This window comes from Lacerta agilis, chromosome 6 (genome assembly GCF_009819535.1).
Source record: "Lacerta agilis isolate rLacAgi1 chromosome 6, rLacAgi1.pri, whole genome shotgun sequence".
In the NCBI taxonomy this organism is placed as follows: domain Eukaryota; kingdom Metazoa; phylum Chordata; class Lepidosauria; order Squamata; family Lacertidae; genus Lacerta; species Lacerta agilis.
Window position 1 is genome coordinate 65,587,617 of NC_046317.1, and position 24,677 is coordinate 65,612,293.

General features: G+C 43.2%; 2 protein-coding genes across 8 annotated transcripts in view; one reads left to right on the forward strand and one right to left on the reverse strand.

Annotated features, from left to right (window-relative positions):
• Positions 1 to 3,198, reverse strand: part of NDRG3 (NDRG family member 3) — a 51,025-nt gene extending 47,827 nt beyond the window's left edge. Inside the window, exon 1 of one of the 3 annotated variants that reach the window (XM_033153225.1) lies at positions 3,131 to 3,198. The gene's annotated coding sequence lies outside the window, so the exon portion shown is untranslated. The remainder of the gene's footprint in view (positions 1 to 3,130) is intronic. The other 2 variants (XM_033153224.1, XM_033153226.1) reach the window with 2 other exon arrangements.
• An 8,948-nt stretch (positions 3,199 to 12,146) lies between these two features.
• Positions 12,147 to 24,677, forward strand: part of RALGAPB (Ral GTPase activating protein non-catalytic subunit beta) — a 52,952-nt gene continuing 40,421 nt past the window's right edge. For 2 of the 5 annotated variants that reach the window (XM_033153219.1, XM_033153221.1), the window contains exon 1: positions 12,147 to 12,324. The gene's annotated coding sequence lies outside the window, so the exon portion shown is untranslated. Of the gene's footprint in view, positions 12,325 to 12,762; positions 12,782 to 24,677 lie in introns of those variants that run through there. The other 3 variants (XM_033153222.1, XM_033153223.1, XM_033153220.1) reach the window with 2 other exon arrangements.

Genomic DNA, 24,677 nt, shown 5'->3' on the forward strand with positions numbered 1-24,677 from the left:
TCAGTGTGTATAGGCTATTCAAAGAATAGTTTCTTACAGGGTGGGAAGACCTACTACCGGTAGGTGTAAAAATCCACTTGTTTCTAAAGTTCCATGCATATATCTAGCATTACACAAACAGTAACCTTTATGAACATTTCCATATCAGATTATTTTTGTAGAGTCCAACTAGCATTTAACATTTCAGTAGCCAAGTCAAATATCTCTAGCTTTCCCCATCCATATATGGCACTAGCCTTAAAGAAAATAAGCAGCATCTTGAGCCACAAAAGAACTCAGATATCCAGATCATTTTTGCAAAAAGTATTACATATAGGTGAGAGAGTGATTAAGAATATTAAAAGTAGTTGATGGCCTAATTTGAAACACTGTTTTTAGATAATTATGTCTCATTTATTTCCATGGAATGTGTGTGTATGTGTAGGATTACAAACAACTGATAGTGAAGCAGCATGAGGGCAATTAAAGGTGTGTCCCGAAGGGTAGCAGGGGAATCCAAAGGTGGTTTAATTGTCCATCCTTAGCTTTGTCTGGATCACACTGGCAGGTAGAAGGTAAAGGTAAAGGGGCCCCTGACCATCAGGTCCAGTCGTGTCCGACTCTGGGGTTGCGGCGCTCATCTCGCTCTATAGGCCGAGGGAGCCGGCGTTTGTCTGCAGACAGCTTCCGGGTCATGTGGCCAGCATGACTAAGCCGCTTCTGGCGAACCAGAGCAGCGCACGGAAACGCCGTTTACCTTCCCGCCGGAGCGGTACCTATTTATCTACTTGCACTTTGGCATGCTTTTGAACTGCTAGGTGGGCAGGAGCTGGGACCAAGCAACGGGAGCTCACCCCGTGGCAGGGATTCGAACTGCCGACCTTCTGATCAGCAAGCCCTAAACTCTGTGGTTTAACCCACAGCGCCACCTGGGTCCCCCGGCAGGTAGAAACTTACTTTAAATTTACCCTCTAACTGGAAACAATGAAGGAAAATGAGACCTGGTTTAAAATGTCTCCAAGTCTGGGGGAATATTAGGGGACTAGGAGGACTTTAGAGCCAGCTGATTTTCTGGTGCTCTCCCGACATGTCTCCGAACAAACAACCTTCAACATGTCCCTTTCAACACTACCAATCTTGGGAATTCCAAAGTCACTTGGGGCAAGGCATTGCTGGCTTTCTGTGGTGGTGGTATTACCAGAAAAGTGCTCATTACCTTCACTTGATTTCTGCCTCAGCTCATTCATCTTTGACAGATAATGAACTTGGGGAGTTGGGCCACCAAAAGGAATCCCCTTATTTTTTGGTAACAGTAGAGAGGCAGGATTGGACATCAAGCTCCATCTTCAACCATGGCGAAGAGGCTCCAATATATCCTATGGCCCTTGGGACACTCTCCCAGGCATCACAGGGATGCATGCTTAAATACAGGCATAGGCAAACTCGGCCCTCCAGACGTTTTGGGACTACAATTCCCATCATCCCTGACCACTGGAACGTCTGGAGGGCCGAGTTTGCCTATGCCTGCTTAAATATCTCCACCAGTCAATTACTAATCATACACATGTTAGTGATGATTTAGTTACCACTTAAACCAACTTGTAACTGGTAATTGGCCCAACACAGCAATCAATCCCAGGTGCAAATTTAGGATTTTAATTTAGCTTTAAAGCACAGCTGCTCTCCAAAGAGAAACATCTCTTGAATCAAGCAACACAGAAGCAATTTCCTCTACTATATGAAACATGTTTATTAACAAGCTTCAAAAATATTTCCTCAGTGTCTTATTTAATCTGTTGAATAGGACAGTTACTTCAATTATGGGGAAGTACCTTGAATGAAATACATTAGCACCCCCCACACCCATTTTAAACAAAAAAACAATCCCTCACCTTCAAAAATATAAATATATACAGTAACTAAGAAGGCCATCACAAAAGGCAAGGGGCTGCCTCCTTTTATGTACGTGTGGGAAAGATTACCAGCTAACAATACGGCTGCAGTGTGTGTTTTAACTAGTAACGAGCTTCCATAGGTTAAAATGACAATTTCTGAAGCATGCGAAGACAGCCCAACACAACGGTAGTTACGTCTGAATGGAAAAACACTCAAAACTATTAATCCTCCCGCTCCCGGCAAGCAGGGAAGCCTAGCGCGGCTGCTCATTAACTCTCCTGGAATTGCCTGCAAACGACACAAATGCTTCTGTTTATATGAATAGCCTTCGGCACATTTCCCTCTTTCTCCAAAGAAAAACAAGAACACCACTCGCACGCACACTGGAGAAAATGGAGGAAAGAGTGAAAACGGCCAGCGCAAGGCGCAAAAAAACAACAACAACCCTTTGTTGGAATTGCTTATCCTATGGAGATTCACAGCCGGATCCCAAATGAACATTTAGACGGAAGTTCAACGGGGCTTCATTTTTAGGATTTAAGATTGCAGCCTTAAACTGTTCGCTCGGTCCCCAGGCAGCTTCCCTTCTCCTACAATGCTCGAGTTAAAGCAGCACCGCAGACCCCCCCCCCCGTATCCTCTCCAAGTAACTCTCCCACAGAAAATCTACTACGACGCCGTTTACTCTTTTAACTTAACTGGTGGTCGGATACGAGCAATCCGCTAGGTGTCCTTTCCCTGCATTGCATTCCCCCCCCCCCACCCTGCCCTCGGGCGGCGTGCTGAGCTCCCACAGCTGAGACGGGCACGGTGCAAACCTGCATCACCCGAAGGGACCCAGGATGCAAAGCCCCCAATAATGCACAGCAAGGGCAGGATTCAGGAACCAAAGCGACAGGTAGCCCTCCCCCCCCCCGCTTAGGAGGACACCCGCACCCCTCCCTCCCCAAAGCGCGTGTCAATATTGTCTCCGGGAGGACGGAGAGAAAGGGAGGACAAGGCCGAGACCTTCCCGCCAGCTCTCTCCGTAGATAGAGGCAGGGAAGCGAAGGGAGAGAAGGGAAGGGAAGACGCGGAATACTCCGGCAGGAGGGGAAGAGGCGTCGCACCTCAGTCGCTACCCGAGGAGTTCCAAAAACACAACAAGCGCCGCCCCAGCAACAAAGCACAAGGGAAGCAGCCACAGCAAGCAAAGCGGGCGGGGAGGCACCAGAGCGCGAGGAGTGCAAAACACAGCCTAGAAGCAGCCACCTACCTCCTCCCAAGAAGACACTACCGCGCAGGTGAACCTGAGCCGCTGCAGCTACCTCTCCCAGTAGCAGCAGCAGCAGTACCAGCATGTGTGGGGAAGCGACTACGCAGGCGCGCTACGCCTCGGTGCTAGTTCCCCAGCTCTCGCGCAAGCGCAGAGTCGCGTCAATGTTTAGGACCACAAAAGAATATTGCTCGTTCGGCTTGGAGGGAAATCGGGGAGAGGAAGGGGTTAGGTTGGCAGAGAGGCAGTTAGGGTGGGTTTTAGTACTTGCAAGCGGTGCAGTTCCGCTTTGGTAGAAACGCAAGGTGTCAGGTGCGAAGGGCATGCATTTGGAACATTTGTTCCTGAGCTCGGGAATTTGTTTATTTAGTAAAGTTTACCATCCTTCCATCCCCTGTTGCACTAATCTTTCTTCACTTCAGCAGTCTAGTAGCATAGGGAAAGTAATTTTGTTGTTCCTATCAGAGGTGTAAAGTTTGGGGGGGTGAGGCTCAGGATCCCTCTACCCCAGGGGCGCTACCCGCCCCCCCCCCCCACAAACAGCCCCTGCCAAGCACATTGAAAGGCTGACTTGATGGGTTCATTTACAACAGCAGCACAGGACTGACCCACCTCTCTGTTGTGTCATACGACAGTTTTCATGATTCTTTGAGGCTTTGTTCCTGTCTGCCAGTATTTGTTTGTGTTTCATAGAATTGTAGAGCTGACAGGCCTTTGAAGATGGGGGACATTTGCCCACCTCCAGTCTGCAGGGACCTCACCTGTTCTCTAAGAATTCTCATAGATTATAGACAGAGGCTCTGAGATTGCACCAAGAAGCTCCTTTATTACCCTTGGGTGCAGCTCATCAGGCCCTGGAGATTTGCATTCATTTAAAATAGCCTGGTGTTCCCTTACCACTTCTTTTCCTATCTTGGGCTGCAGCTCCCTCCCTGCCTCATTTATTCTGTTACCACCAGGTTGGGCACTGCTTTCCTTTTGAGTGAGGACAGAGATAAAGTAAGTGTTGAGCAGTTCTGCCTTCTCTGTCAAACAAAAGCATTTTTCTGTCTTCACATAGAGGACCTACTACTTGCTTATTCTTCCTCTTGCTTTGAACATAGCAGAAGAAACCTTTTGATTTTTAATTTTAACCTCTCTTGCAAGCCTAGGCTTATTCTGAGCTTTGACCCACCTGACCTCCCTTTAACTGTTGGGTACTTGTGTATACTCTTCCTTCATGATTTCCCCTTCCTTCCATTTCTTATACATGCCCTTCTTAAATCTCAGCTCATCTGTACGCTCATGCAACTACAATGGCTTCTTTAGGTGCCTCCCAATTTTCTTTCTTGTTGGAATTGTCTGCATTTGGGCCTTCAATATTTCACCTTTAAGAAACGCCAGTCCCATCTTAGACCCCCTTCTCTTTGAGTATTTATGACCATGGGATATCACCCAGTAGTTCCTTAAGCTTTTTGAAATCAGCCTTCTTAAAGTCAAGAGTGCTTGTACACTCAGTTTTTGTTTGTCTCTGCATCCAGCTTTCTATTGTTAAAACAACTGCATGTCAGAAATCCTTGCTGATCTCCCTTGCTGGGTAGATGGGAGAGTGTTTGCTGGGTGGGGTGTGCTAAAACGAAAGATGCAGCAGTGCTTTTTGGAATGCAGTTGGAATCAATGAATGCAATTGATGGGGTGGAAGGATGATAAAGGCTGTTTTGGTAGCAAGATGCAGTACAGAGGGGAAAGTATGGTTTAGCTGCCACTGAAAAGCTAGCAAAACAGGAGCCAACCAAGATTCCCTCAAATTACTCATTCATCTGCACCATATAATGTTTACAAGGAAGTAAACCCCATGAGACTTATTCACAAGAACCTGATCATATGATTGCAGCCTTCAAGGACAATGTCCTCTTCACGTATTTGGAAACATAGGCACCCTTCATTATATTGTTTCGTAGATCCCTTTGTCAAACTTTGATGTTGATTTTTCAGGACTGAGTCATGGCTCAAACAGAGCCCTAAGGAATTTAACATTTCTTTTTAGTTATTGGGGGCGGGGTGGAGAAGGCTTGCTTTAGAGAACAACAATTGAAGCAGGCATTCATATCAAATGGGGGAAATCAAATAAAGTATTAGATGAGCTGTGGATGGGGTTAACGTGTCAAAGAACAAAGAACAAAAATGTTCTTTGGGGTGGGAATATTCATTCTCAAAATAAGTTATGTATTGAAGCTGATATGTAGCAAGTTTAAGACAAACAAAATGTTACCAGGAGATAGATATCATGATCATGTTCTGCTTGTGAACTTTTCATAGGATCTGGCTAGGTACTGAAATTAAAAATGGTGTTCCCCCAACTTGGTGCCTTCCAGATGTTATGGAACTACAAATCCCATCAGCCCCAGCCAAATACAACATTGGGAGGGCACCCTGTTGGAGAAAGTTCCAGAATGGAAAGTCTAAATTTGAGGGGTGAGGAACAATTTCAGATCCAACACAGTATAGTATGGATTTGCGCATGTAGAGAGGGTTGTAGTTTTAGGATTTTGTTTTCTCAAGTAGTGCAGCCATTTCAGAGAATTTTCTCAGGACAGCCAGAATGCTCTCCATATTAGTGATCATCTGTAACACTAGGCTGAGGAAGCCTCATTTATTGCCTGACCTACAAAAAGAACAGGATTGTTTAGAAAGGATTAAAGGGTCAATGGCCTTTTGCTGTCACCAGCTGAGCTGCAGCAGTATTATTTACAAGCTTATTTTACTCCAGAGTGATTACTATTGAAGATTTCTAAATTTAAAACTATGTACAGAATGTCATGGCTAGTGGAGTCCCCTTATACACAAGGCAAACACAGGAGAGTTGCCATACCACTATAAAAACACATAGCCCTATATGTAATGAATGCAGGTCAGATGAGGACCAGGAGACCGAACAGTAACATGAACTATAGAGCAGGTGGGATTCCTCACCACCACCAGCTCAACATAGTTGCAGTTGTAGAACAATAAAATGCACATAGCACTTTGAATATGAAATTGTGTAGTCCTTCCCAGATTGGAGTGCATTGTTAAATTAGTGGGCAAAGGAGAATTCAACATACCCAACAGCAGTACAGAACAAAGCTGCTAAACCACATGTTCCACTCTGAAAAATCATGGGAACCCAAACTCAACAAGGGCAGGCATTGCCCTAAGAGGTAAATTTGTTGGCTGAGTGATTACATTGGGTTTGGAATCAGACATGGTTTCAACTAATGTATTGAACGGTTACAGTACAATCCTATACGTGCCTAATCAGAAGTAATCCCTGTTGACTTCAGTGCGATTTACTCTGTAGCAAGTGTGGACTGCAGGTTTAATTAACCAGTAGAAAAGCTATGGTGCTATTCCTATGAAGTAAAAACTACTTAAAGGTAAAATCAAAATAAATTAACAAAATTGAGGTTATGTAAAACAGGCTTTTATCAGTGCCAGTTCTAATGAGTTACACAGTATGGTGCAAGTAAAAAAAGAAGCAGGTGGACCTGTCCTTACTGCACATAGATTAGATTTGTGGAGTTGGAAGGGACCCTGAGGGTCATCTAGCCCAACACCCTGCAGTGCAGGAATCCTGCCCACAGCCATCCTGGGTGGGCTCCAACCACCAAACTTCTGGTTAGCAGCCAGATGCACTGCCAACAGGGAAGAAGTCTCAAGATTGGAAAGCTTTAATTGTTGGAATCCTGCATTGCTGCTTCCTATGTATTTCAATTTCTCATTTGCTGATGCCTTATATATGCTGTTGGTCAGGGAATTCAGAAGCATTTATAAGGAGGCCCAGGGCAGATAAAGGCTGTTAAGACAGGATGAATGCTACCTACTTTTTGGACACATTTTTGTCTGCTCATTTAGTGGACAAAAAAGTTATAGCCTCTTATATTCAACATTGATGAAATTAGTCATATGTACAACTATGGATAATTTTTTATATTAGTACACCTGAATAAATAAATATAATAACCAGCAGTTGATGCTCTGAATTTTTTATGTTAATCAATCTGGCAGCAGTGGGACTCTAGTGCTTTCTGCTTCATCACCCCAGCACCATCTCTGGGCTCCATCCTGTTGGTTCTTTATTGACAGAATAAGAAAAACGCATAATGGGTTTGTACATTCATTTGGGGACTATTTATGTGGTGGGAATTGCCATCAACGGGATCCGCCCCCCACCGTCCTGCCCACTTAAATTATATCAAGGCACCTCACTTCCATATAGCTGTGGTTCCTTCCACGGCATGCAGCATTGCCAGGTGCTGGAATTCCCTCTTCTACACAACTATGCAACTATTAAAGGTGAAGGGTCCCTGCTCTCTTAGGTCTAGCCACCTGTTTGCATGTTGCACTTCAGAACAAATGGAGGAACTATTCTTAGAGGGGGAAACCCTGATTTAATTTAAAATCAGAAGAAATCCGGATTTAATTTAAAATCATTATAGACATTGTTTTTCTTTAATTGGCTTGAAATTAAACTCGTCTCTTCGAGTTATGCAATATGCATGGCACAATCCTATGCAGGAGTCCCCCATTGGATTCAGTGAGACTCACTCTCACGAAAGTGTGCATCATATCCTGCCTTCATGCTGCAGTCTGATAGCACTTACCTGGGAATAGGTATTTTGTGGGACATACTTCTGAGTGGACCTGTGTATAACCACACCTGTGGTACATAAGCACCAGACATTGTAAGCACCTGTGAGGATCCAAACATATAAGATAACTATGGTGAAAGCAAACCAATCAGAAGAGGAAGAATAGCATCTGTTGACGTCAAAGAGACATGAAATGTAGAAGTTCCTTGATACGATATGCCCCTCAAGCTTGTTTGTGCAATGTCTACATCCATAAGAAAATGTAGGCTGCTATCCTTAATTGACCCAGCCTTGCAAACTTTCAAGCTAAACACAAATGATGATCAAATTCCAGAGATGCAGCCATATGGGCCAGACCCAGAGGCAGGCAGCATACACACATGTATACATCATGAAGATGGTCCCATGCAGCAATGAGCCTTCTTTGAGCCTAATTGTGGCATTTTATTTTATTTCTCCCTTAAGCTGAAGATCTCAAGGTGGTTCACAGCATAAAATAAAAATAAATACTGTACATAAAATACGCAGTAATAACAAAACAAAGACACATTTAAAAGTAAAAAGAATGTTAATCAGCCAAAGGCCTGGTTGAACAGAAATGTTTTTGCCTGGTGCTTCAAGATGTATAATGAAGGTGCCAAGCAAGCCTCTCAGGGGAGCGCATTCCACAAATGGGCAGCCACTGCAGAAAATACCCATTCTCATGTTGCCACCCTCTAAACCTCTTGCGGAGGAGGTACATGAAAAAGGGCCTCAGATGATCACAAAGTCTAGGTCAGTTCATATGGGGAGAGGCAATCCTTGAGGTACTGCTGCAGTCCTTAGCCACTTAAAGGCTTTATATGTCAAAATCAGCACTTTGAATTGGTCCCGTAAACTAAATGGGAACTGGTGCAGTCGGGATACTGATATGCTCAAACTATCTTGCCCTGATGAGCAACTGAATTCTGCACCAATTGAAGTTTCCAAACCACCTTCAGAGGCAGCCCCACCTATAACACATTGCAGTAATCTAACCTAGAGGTTACTAGAGCATAGGCGACAGAAGTTAGGCTATCCCTGTCCAGATAAGGGAGCAGGTGGGCCACCAATGAAAGCTGATGGAAGGCACTCCATGCCACTGAGGCTACCTGAGCCTCAAGCCACCTTCAAAGGAAGTGTAAAACCCCATTAAGAGCAGGCAACCTTCTAGCCATCTGGTATATGGATTGAGCTTCAATTTGCTGGCTTTCATCCAGTCCATGACCGAGGCAAGACAAACAGTCCAGCACATCTATTGCCATACCTGCAGATGTAAAGGAATAAGTAGAGTGTGTGTCATCAGCATATTGCTGACCACCTACTCCAAAACTCCAGATAACCCCACATGTAGATGTTAAGCAGCACAGGGGATAAAATTGAATCCTGAGGAACCCCACATTCAAGGCTCTACAGGGCCAAAGAGCACTCCCCAAGCATCATTCTCTGGAAACAACCATCCAAGTAGGAACAGAACCACCGCAAAGCGATGCTACCAACCTCTATCTTGGAAAGCTGCTCCAGAAGAATACCATGGGTGATTGTATTGAAAGCTGCTGAGAAGTTGAGGAGAATTAACAAGGGCACTTTTCTTCTGTTTCTCTACTGACTGATGTCATCATACATGGCAGTTTCTGTGCCAAAACTGGGCCTAAACGCCAACCGAAATGGATTTAGAAGATGGCCTGGATCTTTTCTGCAACCACCTGCTCAAGAACCTTGCCCATGAAGGGGAGGTTAGCAACTGGCCAGTAGTTACTTGGATTTTCCAAGTGCAAGGAGCGTTTATTAAAGAATGGTTTTACCACTGCCTCCTTTAAGCAGGCAGCGACAATTCCCTCTTGCAGGGAGGCATTCATCACCTCCCTAGCCCAGCCAGCTGTCCCCTCCCTGCTAGTTTCTTTCAACCAAGAGGGGCAAGGGTTCAGAGTGCAAGTGTTTTCCCTGACCAATCCAAGCACTTTGTCCACATCCTCGACCCTCGCCAACTGAAACCCATCCAATACAACAAGACTAGACGGTGCTCTGGATTCCCCTTGAGATTCATGTGCTGTAACAGTGGAGTCACGATCCCTGTGGATGCAAGTGATTTTATCCTAAAAATGCTTTGCAAACAAGTCACAGTGAGTCTCCAGTACTTTTTCCTTTCATGGAAACTGATCTTTAAAAAGTCTGAAATCTCTTACCTTTTGGATAAGTGTTTATATGTGTGGGGAGGAAGAGTTTGAAACACAATGTTTTTCATGTTTTGTGAGATCAACATAGCAGAAATAGCAGCTTACATTTATGTGACAAATTCAGCATTTTTACCATTGCATCTTGCTTCCTGCTGATCATTTTCAAGTAAAATACCATGAGAAAGAAAGTAAATACACCTGCACACCCCTACACACATAAAAAGGCTAGCATGAATCCAAATTCTGGTTCCTAACGCCACCTAGTGTCTGGCTTCTGTTCTAAAATATAGGAGTAAATACCGGTAACCTACCAAGAACTAATGCAATGCTTTTTTAATCAGGACTGTGTGGAACCCCCAGAGTCTGAAGGTATCTCCAAGGGGTTCCACAACTTTTAAAATCTCTTCACCTTTCCTTCTTGCACCAGCCTGTCACTCACACTCTTAAGAGTGGGAATGTCTATTTGTAACATGTGGCCTAGTCTTAGTACTTTCACAACAGGTGTGCTACTGGAATTGTTTTATTGAAATGTATTGTTTTATATGTCTTTTTGTAGTTGAGTGAAGAGTAAGTCAAATAGATAATAATAATGATTGCTTAAATAAAATTTCCATCACAGCTTCTAGTAGAAATTACCTTTCACATCTTGATATTCTCAGTGGGGTATCTTTTAACTCCTGGGACCAGTTCTGTAATGGAAGGGAGAGTGCAGCTCCAGACATTTTTTGTGCTGACTGATAGGAGTTGTAGTACATCTGGATGGTATTGGGTTGGTGAAGGCTGTTCTGAACTTTCTTTTTGGTTTTTTTAGCTATCCAAGTTTGGGCTTGTTAAAGTTATAACTAAATTCCACAATAGAATTGCTGTTAGTACTGCTGCACTATGCTGTCCTCAGCCTATCTATTCCTCCTTGTTGGCTATAGTCCTATGCCTTCTCAGACATTGCTTTTTATAATTGTGCAAATGGTTTGTGCATCCATTATGCATGTGTTTAAAACATTAGCAAACTTTGTTGTATTAAAGGTAAGCTTTCTAACCTCCTTAAAGTGTGGTGTAATGGCAGCGTCAGCCCAAGACATTTTGGTACTGGAGGCAAACCACAAAATGCTTTCTCCCCTCCCATTAGGGAAGAAGGGGTGGGTTACGATTTACAATGTGACCAAGTGAGGGGGGTAGAATCAAATCAAGATTGCTTGACGGTTGATGTGGGAATCAAAGCCCATCATGGGTGGGGAAAAGGCCCACTCTAAATCACGAAAGGTGGGTGTAGAGCCCAATAGACTTCAGAGGGCAGCCCCATGGGCATAGCTATCAAGTAAATAAATAAAAATACTTAACTAAAAATAGAAATTGTAGAGATTTTGACAGATTTTCCTGAGCACTGGGGGTCAATCTACAACAACTGCTGTTGAGACATTTCATTCCAAATCTGCTAGACAGAGCCAGACAGAGGTTTATGACAGGTAGGTGTCTAGCCCCAGCCTAACATAAATCCTGGCTTCCTAACATAAAACCTGTGTGGGGGACTATGTCTGGTCCTTCAAGGGGCAAACCTTTGCACCTGCTGTGCTCCATTGCCATCTGCTTAGGACCCTTCTAGGAGCTGCTCCCTGCAAGGTCTCTAATTAAAGGCTTACTGTTCCAGGGGGTGCATGGGTGGTGGTGGGTGTTTGTCGTTAAGCAAAGGTGTATTTGGATTGTAATGCTTTTGAGTTTTTTTTTTTACAAAAACCCTTGCGATTTTGCTGACTTAAATTTTTGCAAGCTGCTTGTTATTGCTTGAATTCTGCACATTTGACTACTTTTTGTGGCCTATATAAGGCCCTTTTGCATATATATATATATACACACACACACACACCACTAATAACACAGCGAGGCTTACCTCCGCGTAGATATGTACGCATAGGATTGCACTGTTAGGAATTTTAACAACAAGGATGCAACAGCAGGACAAATTAAAACGAACCCGGCCCCTTTAAAAGTGGCAACGAAAGGGCTGAGCAAGAACGGCATTGCGCATGCGCAAACCTCCCAAGCCTGCCTGAAAATTCTTCCCTTCACCTTACTCTCCCACCGCTTTTCAAGGGAAATATCACGCACGCACGCGTACTTCCGGTGGAGAACGACCGTAGGGGAATATGAGAACTTATTTCGCGCGGCACAGAAGGTTCTCAAGGCGCGTGCGCGTCGTGTAGGGTGGAAACAGGGCTCTAGGGTGTGAATTTTGTGGCGCGGCCGGAAGTGTCCGGAGAGACCTGAGCGCAGCGTCCGATTTCTTTCCCGCACCCCCCGCCCCTCACCCACTGCGGGCACTATGGAACCGGGAGCTTGAAGGAGGAGCTGCTTGCCTTTGCCCTAGACATGCTAGCCGACCCCCTTGGTGCAGGTAAGAGCGGCCAGGCGACCCACCCGCCCCTCCGCAAAAGAACCACGGCCCACGACGCGCTCTCCCTTCGCTGGGCCCGCTTCCTCACCCGCTCTGACCTCTGCGCTCCGGGCTGTCTCGCTCCTTTATTATTCCCGGGTTGGAGGCCTCGACGACGGATCCTCGCGCCTCCTTTCCCGGGAGGGTGTAGCCGGAGGCAGGGCGATTGGGGAGGGGGGTCTTCTCCGGGCTGCCTCCCTCAACGGAGCGCGGTTGTGCCTGGCCGGGAAGCAGCTCCTCTTTCCCGGCAGACCGCTCCTGGGAGAAAGTGCTCCCTGCGGGAGAAGAGTTGCTCTTGCTTCCGGTGGATCCTGGAGCCCCCCATGGGGCGCTCAGGCAAAGCTAGGCCCTGCCGAGGCGAAGCAGTATCCCTTTCCCCACCACCTCTCGAGGAAGAGCCCCTACAGCAGCTGCCTGAGTGAGTTACGATGGCACTTCAGTTTGTAGTAGTAGTAGTTGCTGCTGCTGCTGGGCAAGGTTGGCCAGCTGGCAAATTCTGGGTTCACTTCTTCTCCCAACTCGGAAATAGGTAGCAGGATTTCAACCTTAAACAGCCAGAGAAACACGTTTAATAGGCAAAGATGCTGACACTGTGAAATGGTCAAGCTCAGGTGGATGGAAACTCTACTGATGGCATGTCATCTGGAGTAGCTAGGAGGGACTTGAGGTATAAATGGAGCCATGTGTGGTCATGAATTTGTTTGCTTCTGTTGCTGCTTTTACCTTTCATCACTCCACAGCTTTGTGCAAAAAAGGGGGTAATTATAGTGCTCTGTTACAGAGTTGTTGTAAAAATCGGCAACAATGATGTGCGAGAAGCACTTTGAAAAAAGTGCTATGTATAAATGCTAAGTATTAATATCGTTTGTGGAAAGAGTTCATTCCCTTCAAGCAGGGGAGCAGAACCTGTGGGTCTCCTGTTATGTTGGCTCTCAATGCTGGTCAAGTCCAGCCAGCATAGCCACAGTCAATTATAGGAGTTATCGCTGAAAACATTTGGAGGGCGAGAGGTTGGGGATGGCTGTCTCATTGGGGCAGCTGTAGTCTGTAATCTGGTCTCTGTATTTACTGCCTTTCATCCTAGTTGTTTGAAAACATAACTTGAAATCCTGGCTTCTTGGAAGCTAGAAGTTATAATCTTACTGACAGGATTTTGCTGTTTTGTCTCATGCCTGAAGGCAAGTAGCCAGTTACTCTACTTGCTGATTTCCCCAATTTAGTTGTTTTTTAAAAAGGTTATTGCTATGAAGATCCTGTTTTTACTAAAAAACAGGTTTGCAAAAGGACTGCTTTTCAAAACCTGGTATTGTACTATCTCGGACATATTCATTAAAAAAAGAATTCAGTGTTGCATTCTTATTGTTCTATCTGTGCAAGTACTGTATTGCACACACACCCATGCAGTTCTGGGGGCTTTCCTGACCCCAAGCCAATTTCATGGGCAGGGGGAGAAAGCCTCATTGTGCAAGTAGAAGTCCTTGTGAAAGTACAAGTAGAATCCTGCCCACAATACCTGTGAATTTGTATGTGGTTATATTTGGTTTATGTTTTGTTTGGAATTTCTAAAAAATAAAAGTAAAAATGCAGTAATTAACCTAAGAACCTGGCAAATTATAGCCTCAGATCATGTGCACTTATGCCCTTTTCAGCCCTCAGCAACCCAATCGGAAAAAGTTCTCAGCATAGTAACGCTTCTTGAAAGAGCATACATAAAATAACTTAGGATAATTATTTCTTAGTACACTCTAAACACTTCCTCTTGCAGATTAGCTGAATAGCATTTCTTCCCACTCTATATCCCTCCAGTGGTCTACATACCATTCTGAATATATGTGCCATTCTGAATATATGTGTGAGCTGTGCCCAAAGCAACTTACAACAAACATTCAAAATATCAAAATACAAAGCAATGGGGGTGGGGTTGTTGCTCTTGCAAAAACATGCAGTTGTGGTATTTCTGCTGCGGCAAAGCAGTGTGGTTGTACATCTATGAACAAAAAACCCCACATGAAGCAGATTGAAAATAAGTATACCGGAGAGTATATGTCATTGTTCTTGTTATGTGGAAATGCAGAAGAGCAAAAAGCAGATCATTGTTTGGGAGCACAATATAGTAAAATTTTGTAAGAGAGAACGGGGAAGGTGTTTACCTTTATGGTGTGGTGCTGAAGTGGCATTTTTGCATACTCCCTCTCCTCCCATTACAATACAATACATTAAGTAAGGAATCCTTTGGAGCACTATTATTTCGCAAGCATAATGGTAGCAAACATAATGAACAAGAACATTAGAACAGTTATGCAAATGTATAAGAAAAACTCAGCATTTGAGAAAAATAATGCAACATGTGGATGCATTTCTTATATTATAAACTTAAAACCCCAGATAAGCTGGAAGCCAGGAATGCTTTTTGTCAATTATGTTTAGCGCGTAGGCTGTGCACATTTGGAAGTCAGTTATCTTGCTTTATTTATCTGCTTTTTGTAACATGTAAGGTTTACTACTGTAATGCAATTATGTGAATCTGCCTGTTAGACTATTGTGCAGAATGCCACTGCTAATTTCCTGACAGGGAGGCGGGAGCATATTCAACAGATGTAGCAAATGCATTGGCTTGTTGTTTACATCTGTGTCCAGCTTAAGCTTCTGGCACTTGCCCTTTAAAGCCTTTCATTTTTTTGAGACCTGAATACTTGAGAGACTCCCCCTCTTGATTTGAACCTCCATACTGTGTGCATTCTGTAGATCCCATGCTCCTATGGGCCTCTGCCTTGTGTGATTAGACTAGAAGTAGTGCCCATAATGTAATGGCCCTAAGTATTACCCATTTCAAGAGGTACAGTGTTAATCTCATTGCCTTCTTGAAGGTGTACAAAACCATTTATCTTGGTAGGCATTCACAAAAAAGGTTGTGCTTCTGCTCTTACTACATTTTTGTTTTTATATTATGCTTATGTAAATGTTTGGGTTGTGTGAAGTCTGTTGATTTCAAGCAGACAGACTGCTTGGTAAATATGTTTAGGATTGAAGTGAGTGGCTCTGTTTGGTCTTACATATGGAGATTTAAAAGCTTAGAAATGCTATCCTGGCTCCAATATACCGGTAATCGGAACAATAATAAACAAATACTAGTAGTTAAAATGTTCCTTAGGTGAGTTCTATAGGAAAATCTTACATTCAAAGCCCAAAGGAAACAGCTCTGAAAAGAAAATACTTGGCTTGCCCTCAAGGCTCTACAAACTTTGTTTGGAAAAAGCCAGCAGGTTTAATTAAATCTTTATTACTTTAAAAAAACACACAACCAAAACTATTCTGTAGGACTAGGAGAAGCTTTGGGCATGGTCAAGTAACTTACCGGTACATATATTTTTGCCTCCCTTCACATCAACTGCCCTGGGAACTCTCGGGTTGAAAGGAGGAATACAAATTAAATAATAACGGAGTAGCCTCTCCTACAGCTCTGTGTGTAAGATATGTCATCAAGTTCTCCATAATGCACTGGCTCTTTTCACCAGCTCCCTGTTCTAAAGCTCCTTCTAGAACTGGGGAGTTAAGAATTTTAGGAGTTAGTACAGGGTCTGCTGGTGTTTGGGGTTTTTAAAACACCATCCTCTTCTTCCTTCTTTCCTATCTTTTGGGTCTCAACCATTCTGCTCTCTGATCGCCCTTCAGTACATAGCGCTACTTGTCCTTGGGCCTTCTGTGAAGTTTTCCCCAAAGTGTGCAATGGGGAACCTGTGGAGTGTGGACCTTCATATGTTGTTTGAATACAACTACTGCCATCCCTGAACATTGGCCGTGCTGCTGGGACTGATGGGGTTGGAGTCAAACAATATCTATAGGACCATAGGTTCCCTATTCCAGACATGTTACATGTTTGAAGAGGTTGCCAAGGAAGCAAGATGACACACAATATTTCAGTACATTATTAAATTCTCCACTAGGCTATAATTACTGATGTTTGGATTTTGGATGTTAGGGAACAAACTAACAGTGGCTGTGTTTGGACAATCATACCATGGCTTAATAATGTATGCACAGACCTTCTTGCCCCTGTACTTAGCCCCATGGCTCCCATTCTTGGTGTACCACAGTGAGCCAGGAATTGTTCAGTTGACCATAGTTGCCTGTTTCATATGAAATAGAAAATGTTGCCTAGTTTGGAATGAGGAGGTATTCTAGACTAACTCCAAAATACAGTTTTAAGTTCCTGGCTTATTTGAAATCTGTTAATGACCATTTCCTATTTCAGCCAAAACAGGCAGCTATGGTCAGTTGGCTTAATGTGGTACAGCAAGGGTAGGTGCCATGTGGACCAAGCTACAGCACACTGAGAGATTGGACTATATGCATGTGCTTAGTCACTTCTCAGCTTAGCTAATAAAGATGAATTATGTTTTCTAGTATTGCAAGACGCTGCTTATTTCTAAAGTTGAATTAATGTGTAGTGTACAAACTTTAAAGTGAAGAAAAATCGGTTGGCATCCAATAGAATTTGTCTGCTTACACAAGTAGTACACCAATTGGGCATGGAAACAATTCCCTCCCTGCTTGCTGCAATGCCCCCTAAATTGGGTTTAGAGAGTCCTGCAACTCTCTAACAGATTTAGGGATGTGTGGTACTGCAGGGGGGAGTATTGATACCTGCCTGCCTCCTTATTCTGCTGGTGTTTTCTTTCTGTCAGCCAGCAGTTACAGTAAAACCTGTATAATAATTAGCCTAACAGTAGGAAGGGTATAAAAATAGAATGACACCAGGGGGGAAATGCTACAGAGAAGACACAAGCTTATATTAAAGAAGGACAAGAGGATGCTTGCTGAGAGGAGAGAATTCCATGCATCAAGGGCTAGGAGAGTGAAAGAGATGGCATCCACACAGGAAAAGACACAAGGAAATGAAGGTTTAATAAGAAGATTATTATCATTTCATGAATGTGAATGAAGGGAGAAAGGGAAAAGTAAGACAGAGAAGGGGTAAGATCAGGAAAATACTTGTAAATTGAAACTTAATTGGGTCAGTAAAGGAAGACTGTGAAGAGAAGCACATGGGCTTGTGTTGTATGTCATGCTAAGCCAAATAATGGTAAAGCATAAACCTATGGGTTCCCACAGGGCAGATTCTGGCCACCTTTCTCCTCTCCAGTCATTTCACTGCTGTGTAGTGCTGTGCTAAACCATAGTGTGACTTATCGTGTCATCTGAAGGTTAAGCTTCTTTCAGATTATCCATGAACTGTAACCAAGGTTTGTCCTATGGCTTAGCCAATTTATAATTAGCATATTTAAAGCACTACATCTTCTAATGATCCCACCCACTTACTGAGGTCCCTGGGGAGGTGCTGTTCTGTGTTCCACTATTGCAGCTGGGAAGTGCAGTTAGGAATGTTGAACAGTGTCTTCTGAGTTGTAGCGACCAGACTCTGGAACTTCCTCCTTCCCCTGTTAATTTTTTACCACTATTTTCTGTCCTTTAACATGTCCTTTAGGTGTCCCTCCTGTATTTTGTAGTTTTCACAAGGCTGACTTTTTCTGTGGCTGATTTTGCTTCCTTCTGTGCTGCTCAAAAATTTATCTTGTCTGTCTTTTCTTAACAAAGCAACATGGTTTTTGAAAATTCTGCTACTTTGTTTTATTGTATGCTATTTTGAGGATACATTAAACAGAAAAGCAGTTTTAAAACTTCAGTTTATACAGAGCAAAAACCAGATTGGGAAGTGTCAAAAGGGGAATTGGAGAAACAAAGCTGAGGCATTGGTTGTTGAAGTGTAGGAATGAAAGAGAGAACAGAAAAAGAATAACAGTTCTAGGGAGGAGGAGGATTCAGAAGGCTTTTTAAGTATCGGGAAATAGCATACAGTATATAAAAGCAAAGGGAACAACACCAGAAGAGAGAAAGAAATGGAGAAAATGATGGGGAGGCGGGGACAGAAGAAGAGATATACAGAAGGTGGGGTAGAGGAATACTGGATAAAGTAAAGAAGTAGTGGTGGGTTTAACTAAAGAAGACTGTTGTCAGAAGCAGAATATAAAAAGGTAAAGGTAAAGGGACCCCTGACCATTAGGTCCAGTCGTGGACGACTCTGGGGTTGCGGCACTCATCTTGCTTTACTGGCCAAGGGAGCCGGCGTACAGCTTCTGGGTCCTGTGGCCAGCATGACTAAGCCGCTTGTGGCGAACCAGAGCAGTGCACGGAAATGCCATTTACCTTCCTGCCGGAGCAGTACCTATTTATCTACTTGCACTTTGACGTGCTTTGGAACTGCTAGGTGGGCAGGAGCAGGGATTCGAACCACCAACCTTCTGATCAGCAAGCCCTAGGTTCTGTGGTTTAGACCACAGTGCCACCTGCGTGAATATAGAGAATAGCAAAAGGAGAATGAATATTCGGCAAGAACAATGGAGAATTATATCAGAATATTCCAACCCAGTGAAGAAGAGCATAGTTGAAGACAGCACTTTTACTGATAAAAAATAAGGTGCGATGAGTAATATTGCGTAGAATTAAAGCACGTGAGCAGAATGAAAGCATGAATTCATAATGAGTGGCGTTACTGAGATTTGTAAAGATGTTCAGCAGCTTTGATGTAGGAATAAAAGTAAGATAAAAAGGGAGACTGTTAAAGTAGAATATCAGTTGTATGATGGAAACCAGAGCAAAATAGTCTAATGTGTGACCATTCAGAACACAAAATACACAACTGCAGAATGAGGAGATTGCAAGAGAAAAGACTGATGAGTTCCCACAGATATCCAAGTGTATAAAATGAGGTTCTCAAATGGTTCAGAAACTTTGGGACATGTCCAACACTGCAGTTCTGCTAGTGCAGCAGACTTCTGCTTGTGCAGCAGAACTTTCCCCATCTCCCCTGCAGCCCCCCCCCCAAAAAAAAACTCTCAAATCCACTTCATACAGCTGGAGCACTCTCTGGAGCATATTTTTAGGATGCACAGGGGGAGGAAGAGGAAGACGTGTTGCATTAGTGCAGTGTTGGATACACCCCTAAAGGAAAAATTTAATGCCAGAAATTAAAGCAAACAAATTGATTTGAGAGAGGAAAACAAGCAGAATGAAGACTATCAATCAATTCTTCATATTGCAAGATCTAAGACTGGGTGATGAACTTTTTTGGTCCAAGGGTCACATTTCCTCATTGTCACACCTTCTACTCAGGGGTGTTTAGACCAAAGGTGGCATGATCACACTGCAGATCCTCTGCCTTCCTGCATCTCAGCTGATCTGTGAAGATCAACAGAGGAGCATGGAGTATTTTATTTCCTATTGTGGTGCTCAGCTGGGTAGAGAGGTTTAAACCACTATGCCCTGCCCAGCACTGTGATGCTACCCTCCAGCTCCCAGCCCAGTTTACCATTGGTGATGATGCTGAACAAAGCTCCTTTCCTCTAGCCACCATTGGTCTGAGCAGATTGGAGTGCTTAGCAAATGTCTGAGCGCTCTATACTGTTTATGGAGCACTTGGATCAATGGTGGCTGGTGGAGTGGCGTTTCATTCTGTGCCACTGGTAAACTGACTTGGGGACTAGCAGACATTAAAAACAAAAGACTAGGCAGACTGGGTCAGGCCTATAGTCATGTTTTGCCAACGCTGTTCTAAGATGTAGTGAGCAGAATAAATTGGTGTATAGAAGAGTGGGTGAAAGCAAAAGAGTTTGTGTGAGAAAGTGCTGAACAAGATTCAGAATGTGAGTCAATATGGATATTGAAGTTGCTATGAATAAGAGTGGGAGTGGAGAAGAATGAGGCAACTGTAGACTCAAGGATCACAGTAGCTGGCTTCAAAGAGAGAAAGAGATGACAGGCTTAGCTCTCCTATCTACAACTGACTCTTCTCATCTGAGAAATGCATATGAAAACCAAAAGAAGTGGTTGCAAGTAGGACAGCAAATACAAAGCAGAATAAACTTTTTTTTAAGGTTCACCCCCAGTTAATGTCTTAATTTCCTCCCCCACCCTCCTGCTCCTTAGTGATCTGCTGGAGGTGGGACTGCTCTCTCCTTATCAGAAGGCGGCATTTTATACTTCATTATCCTGAACTAGAGATGTAAAATTTCTGGAATTTTTTTTCCCAGAAAAAAACAGAAATTTTCGGAAAACTTGAAAAAATGCTACATTGGCCCTTCTTTTTTCTTTTCCAGATTGAAAATCATTCTGTTACTTTAGAAACATAAAATATAACTATGGACAATTTTAATGGGCATAAATTTGCCACAACTAGCATATTAAATATATAGTGTATCCAAACTATTATTACAAACAGAATTTACTTTTAAAATAATATTTATTTGTATTTGTAACAAATGGAGCAACAATCTCCTGAACTGTTTACTGTACTAGTTTATGTGGAACAAAAAAAAACTCCACGAAACAATTTTAAAAAATCCAGAAGTAACAATTATTCATATTTCCTCTCCACAGTATTTAAAAAGAACTGAAGAAGGAAGTGGGACTAAGTTTCAATGAATGGGCATGAAATTTAATCAGAATCATTTTCTGAGCAGTAATTAAGTACCGGTATATACTTTCAGGCCCCTTTTATTGCTCTATATTTTCTTCTAGTGCTTTGAGGCCTAGTGAAGAGGAACAGAACTAATGCATACCACACACATGCAAAAACAAAACTGAAACCTCTTTCTTTTCTGGTGACAACAGCACCTCCTAAAGGAAGAAATGTATCTTGTTCTTGCATTGGAGAGTTCAGTTTGTAACCTAGGACTTGCTTGTCCTCACAGAAATTAGAATAATCTGATACCATACATATTTTTTAGAAATGATTTATAAAATATTTGAATACCTTATCTTAAAATATTTTATTCATCATGTTAAAATAAAACATTCCATAATCTATTTTTTATTTTTTCAATTTTTCGGGAAAAAACAAAAAAGGCTTCAGGAAAAAAACGGAAAAAACAGGTCCCCCCGCCCATTTTCCCCGGGTTTCTTTTCCAGTCCTTCACATCTCTATCCTGAACTAGTTGGAATGTCTACCACCCTAATGTACAGTACTTCTGTCAGAGAAGTGGCAAGCATGTGACCGTTTCCTATTCTTCTACACAGGAAATTTCTGGCTGTAAGCCATTTTCTTGTCCAGGAAATAAAAGTTGATTACTTAGGAAGTGTGTGGGAGTGGAGGATATCCTTCTAAATGTATCAGCTTAGTTCTGAGTACAGTACTTTCTCCATTTGTGACAAAGGTTGAAGAATATATGTGTGGGAGGAGGTTATACTGCTAATACTGATTTAAGTTCAGCTCCCCCCCCCTTTGGATAAATGTTATTTATACACATCTCCCTATTTTATGGCAGTCTTGTTTGAAAGGCCACTTTCTGCCAACTCTTTCCTTTTGGTGCTGAGTGGAAGGTAGACTTCTTCAAGAGAAGAAGAAAATCTATTTCACTACTACATATTTTTCTTTTAGACTTGTAGGGAAAGTACCGGTAGTACCTCTGATATGTTTCCTTCTCTAATATACATGGCCAAGCATAACGAGCAGGCTTAGATACACTTGGGATTAGGGGCTTGTGCTTCCAGATCGGAAGATGCAAGTTCCAAGGATTCCTGAGTTCTGCCACTTCCTTTTTTAGAAGTTAACCAGTTTTATGTCAACATAGTGACTGGCACCGAAGGGACACAGCTTATTAGTAGTTTTTGAGACAGGCTTTCTTAATATAGCATGTGTACACGCTACTTAACTACCAGAATCACAAAGATATCCTGTTGCATAAGCTCGTGAAATGCAAGATGACTAGTTGAGCTGTTTGTGAAGTTCCAGGTATATAACCTACTGTAATACATTTGGTCACTGTGCTACATTTTCCATAGATATGATGCATCATTCATGAGGTTCTACTAATCATTGCATAGACTATGTCTAGCATAGTGTAGGCCAGGGGTCCTCAAACTTTTTAAACAGGGGGCTGGTTCACTGTCCCTCAGACACTGTTGGGGGCCGGACTATAGTTTGAAAAAAAATGAATGAATTCCTGTGCACACTGCACATATTTTATTCGTAGTGCACAAAAAAACAGGAAATACAATACAATATTTAAAATGAAGAACAATTTTAATCAACATAAACTTTTTTAAAAAAATTAAAAAAATTATTTCAACTGCATCAGACCAACACGGCTTCCTACTTGAATCATAAACTTATAAGTATTTCAATGGGAAGTATGGGCCTGCTTTTGGCTAATGAGATGGTCAATATCCGGTTCCATATTTGTCACTGCTAGTCGTAGCAAGTGATGCAAGTGTTTATCAGTTAGTCTGGATCTGGTTGAATATTTCAAATGTTTCATTCGGGAAAAAGTCTGTTCACAGACATAGGTGCTGCCAAAGAGGGTTACAATTTTGAGTCGAGGGAGGCAGACACACTGGAAAGAGACAGGCCACAAGGCAGGGCCAAGAGGAGGAAATCCTGACCCGCCTCTTTCCCTCCTGCCTGCTCTGCTTAAAGGCACCGCAATGCAAGCTCTCCCAAGCGCATTAAGTCTCCTCCTCAACAGCTTTGCCGCAGGTTCTGCAATGTCCGGGTGGGCCGGATTTAGGACTCTGGTGGGCCGGATCCGGCCCACGAGCTGTAGTTTGAGAACCCCTGGTGTAGGCCATGCTACACATGCAATATAGCTTTTATTGCTGCACTCTATTAGAAACAATGTGCCTTTATCCCAGCATTGTCTGTATACAGCAAATTCACTGGCATATTATCCCATTTTAATAGCTTTCCTGAACTATTAACTATTAACTAGTGTTTCTTCTAAGGCTTAAAGCCAAAACAAAGCAGCTCTTTATTTATTTATGGCATTTATATACCACACCTCATAAATATTCCAGGGTGGTTTACAATGCACCTCTATATCTACATTATACTAAAATTTCTATTTCCCCGGTCCAATGGAGATGGCTTAAAGGGGCTAACGGTATACAGCAAACCACATCAAAAGCAAAAATAACCATAATCCCCCTCAACTGAAATACCGGTACTCAAATAACATATGTAGAATGAAAACAGCACGAAAGAGCCTTCATTCATGTCTCAATATGGCAGCAATTGCATCTTCCCATATAGTCTCTCTGAGTTACTTCAATGTGGGCGACTAAACTGGGTGCACCTTCTAGGCTTTGAGAAGGGTTTATACCAGGGGTAGGCAACCTAAGGCCCGGGGTCTGGATGCGGCCCAATCACCTTCTCAATCCGGCCCGCGGACGGTTTGGGAATCAGCGTGTCGTTACATGAGGAGAAGAAGAAGAAGAAGAAGATAAACTATTTATACCCCGCCCATCTGGCTGGGTTTCCCCAGCCACTCTGGGTGGCTTCCAACAGAATATTAAAATACAAGTGTCTATTAAACATTAAAAGCTTCCCTAAACAGGGCTGCCTTCAGATGTCTTCTAAAAGTCTGGTAGTTGTTTTTCTCTTTGACATCTGGTGGGAGGGCGTTCCACAGGGTAGGCACCACTACCGAGAAGGCCCTCTGCCTGGTTCCCTGTAACTTGGCTTCTCGGAGCAAGGGAACTGCCAGAAGGCCCTCAGCACTGGACCTCAGTGTCCGGGCAGAACGATGGGGTGGGGACGCTCCTTCAGGTATACTGGACCGAGACTATTTAGAATGTGTGCTTTTATTTAAAATGCATCTCTGGGTTATTTGTGGGGGCATAGGAATTCGTTCGTTCCCCCACCCCCACCCCCCCAAAAATATAGTACGGCCCACGACATGGTCTGAGGGACAGTGGACCGGCACACAGCTGAAAAAGTTTGCTGACCCCTGGTTTGTAGGCCTTTTTGGCTAGAAGGGGGAAACCCAGGACAGCAGCAAGGGGGGGGAGAACCAAGGTAAATATGGCAAGTCATGTGCAACTGCCTCCTAAAAGTGCAATACTGACTTAACATACAGAATGAAGTCTATCTCCTAACTGTAGCCTGCTGCTTAGCATGCACTTATTTCATGTTGTATGCTTAGAGTTGCCTCCATGGGATACATGGTGCACTGCTGTCTCTTTGAGGTTCAACTTCTTCCTTTTTCTGTGCTCCCTCTTCTGAATATTTTTCAGTAATGTGAAGCTAAAATGTGTGATGAGAACCAATCACCATGGCAAGCTTGTGGCTTTCTGCACGGAAGAGGTTTCAAGCAGCTTCTGTGTACTAGTCCATTCATGAGAGGTGGCTCTTTGCTAGTCTGAGTGATAGTTGAGAAAGAATTGCCAATATACTCTTAACACTGCAATAATATTATTGCACTACAGTGTTGTCGGTTGCATGAACTGTTTCCAGTGGCCATAATAGGAACCAAAGTTACAAT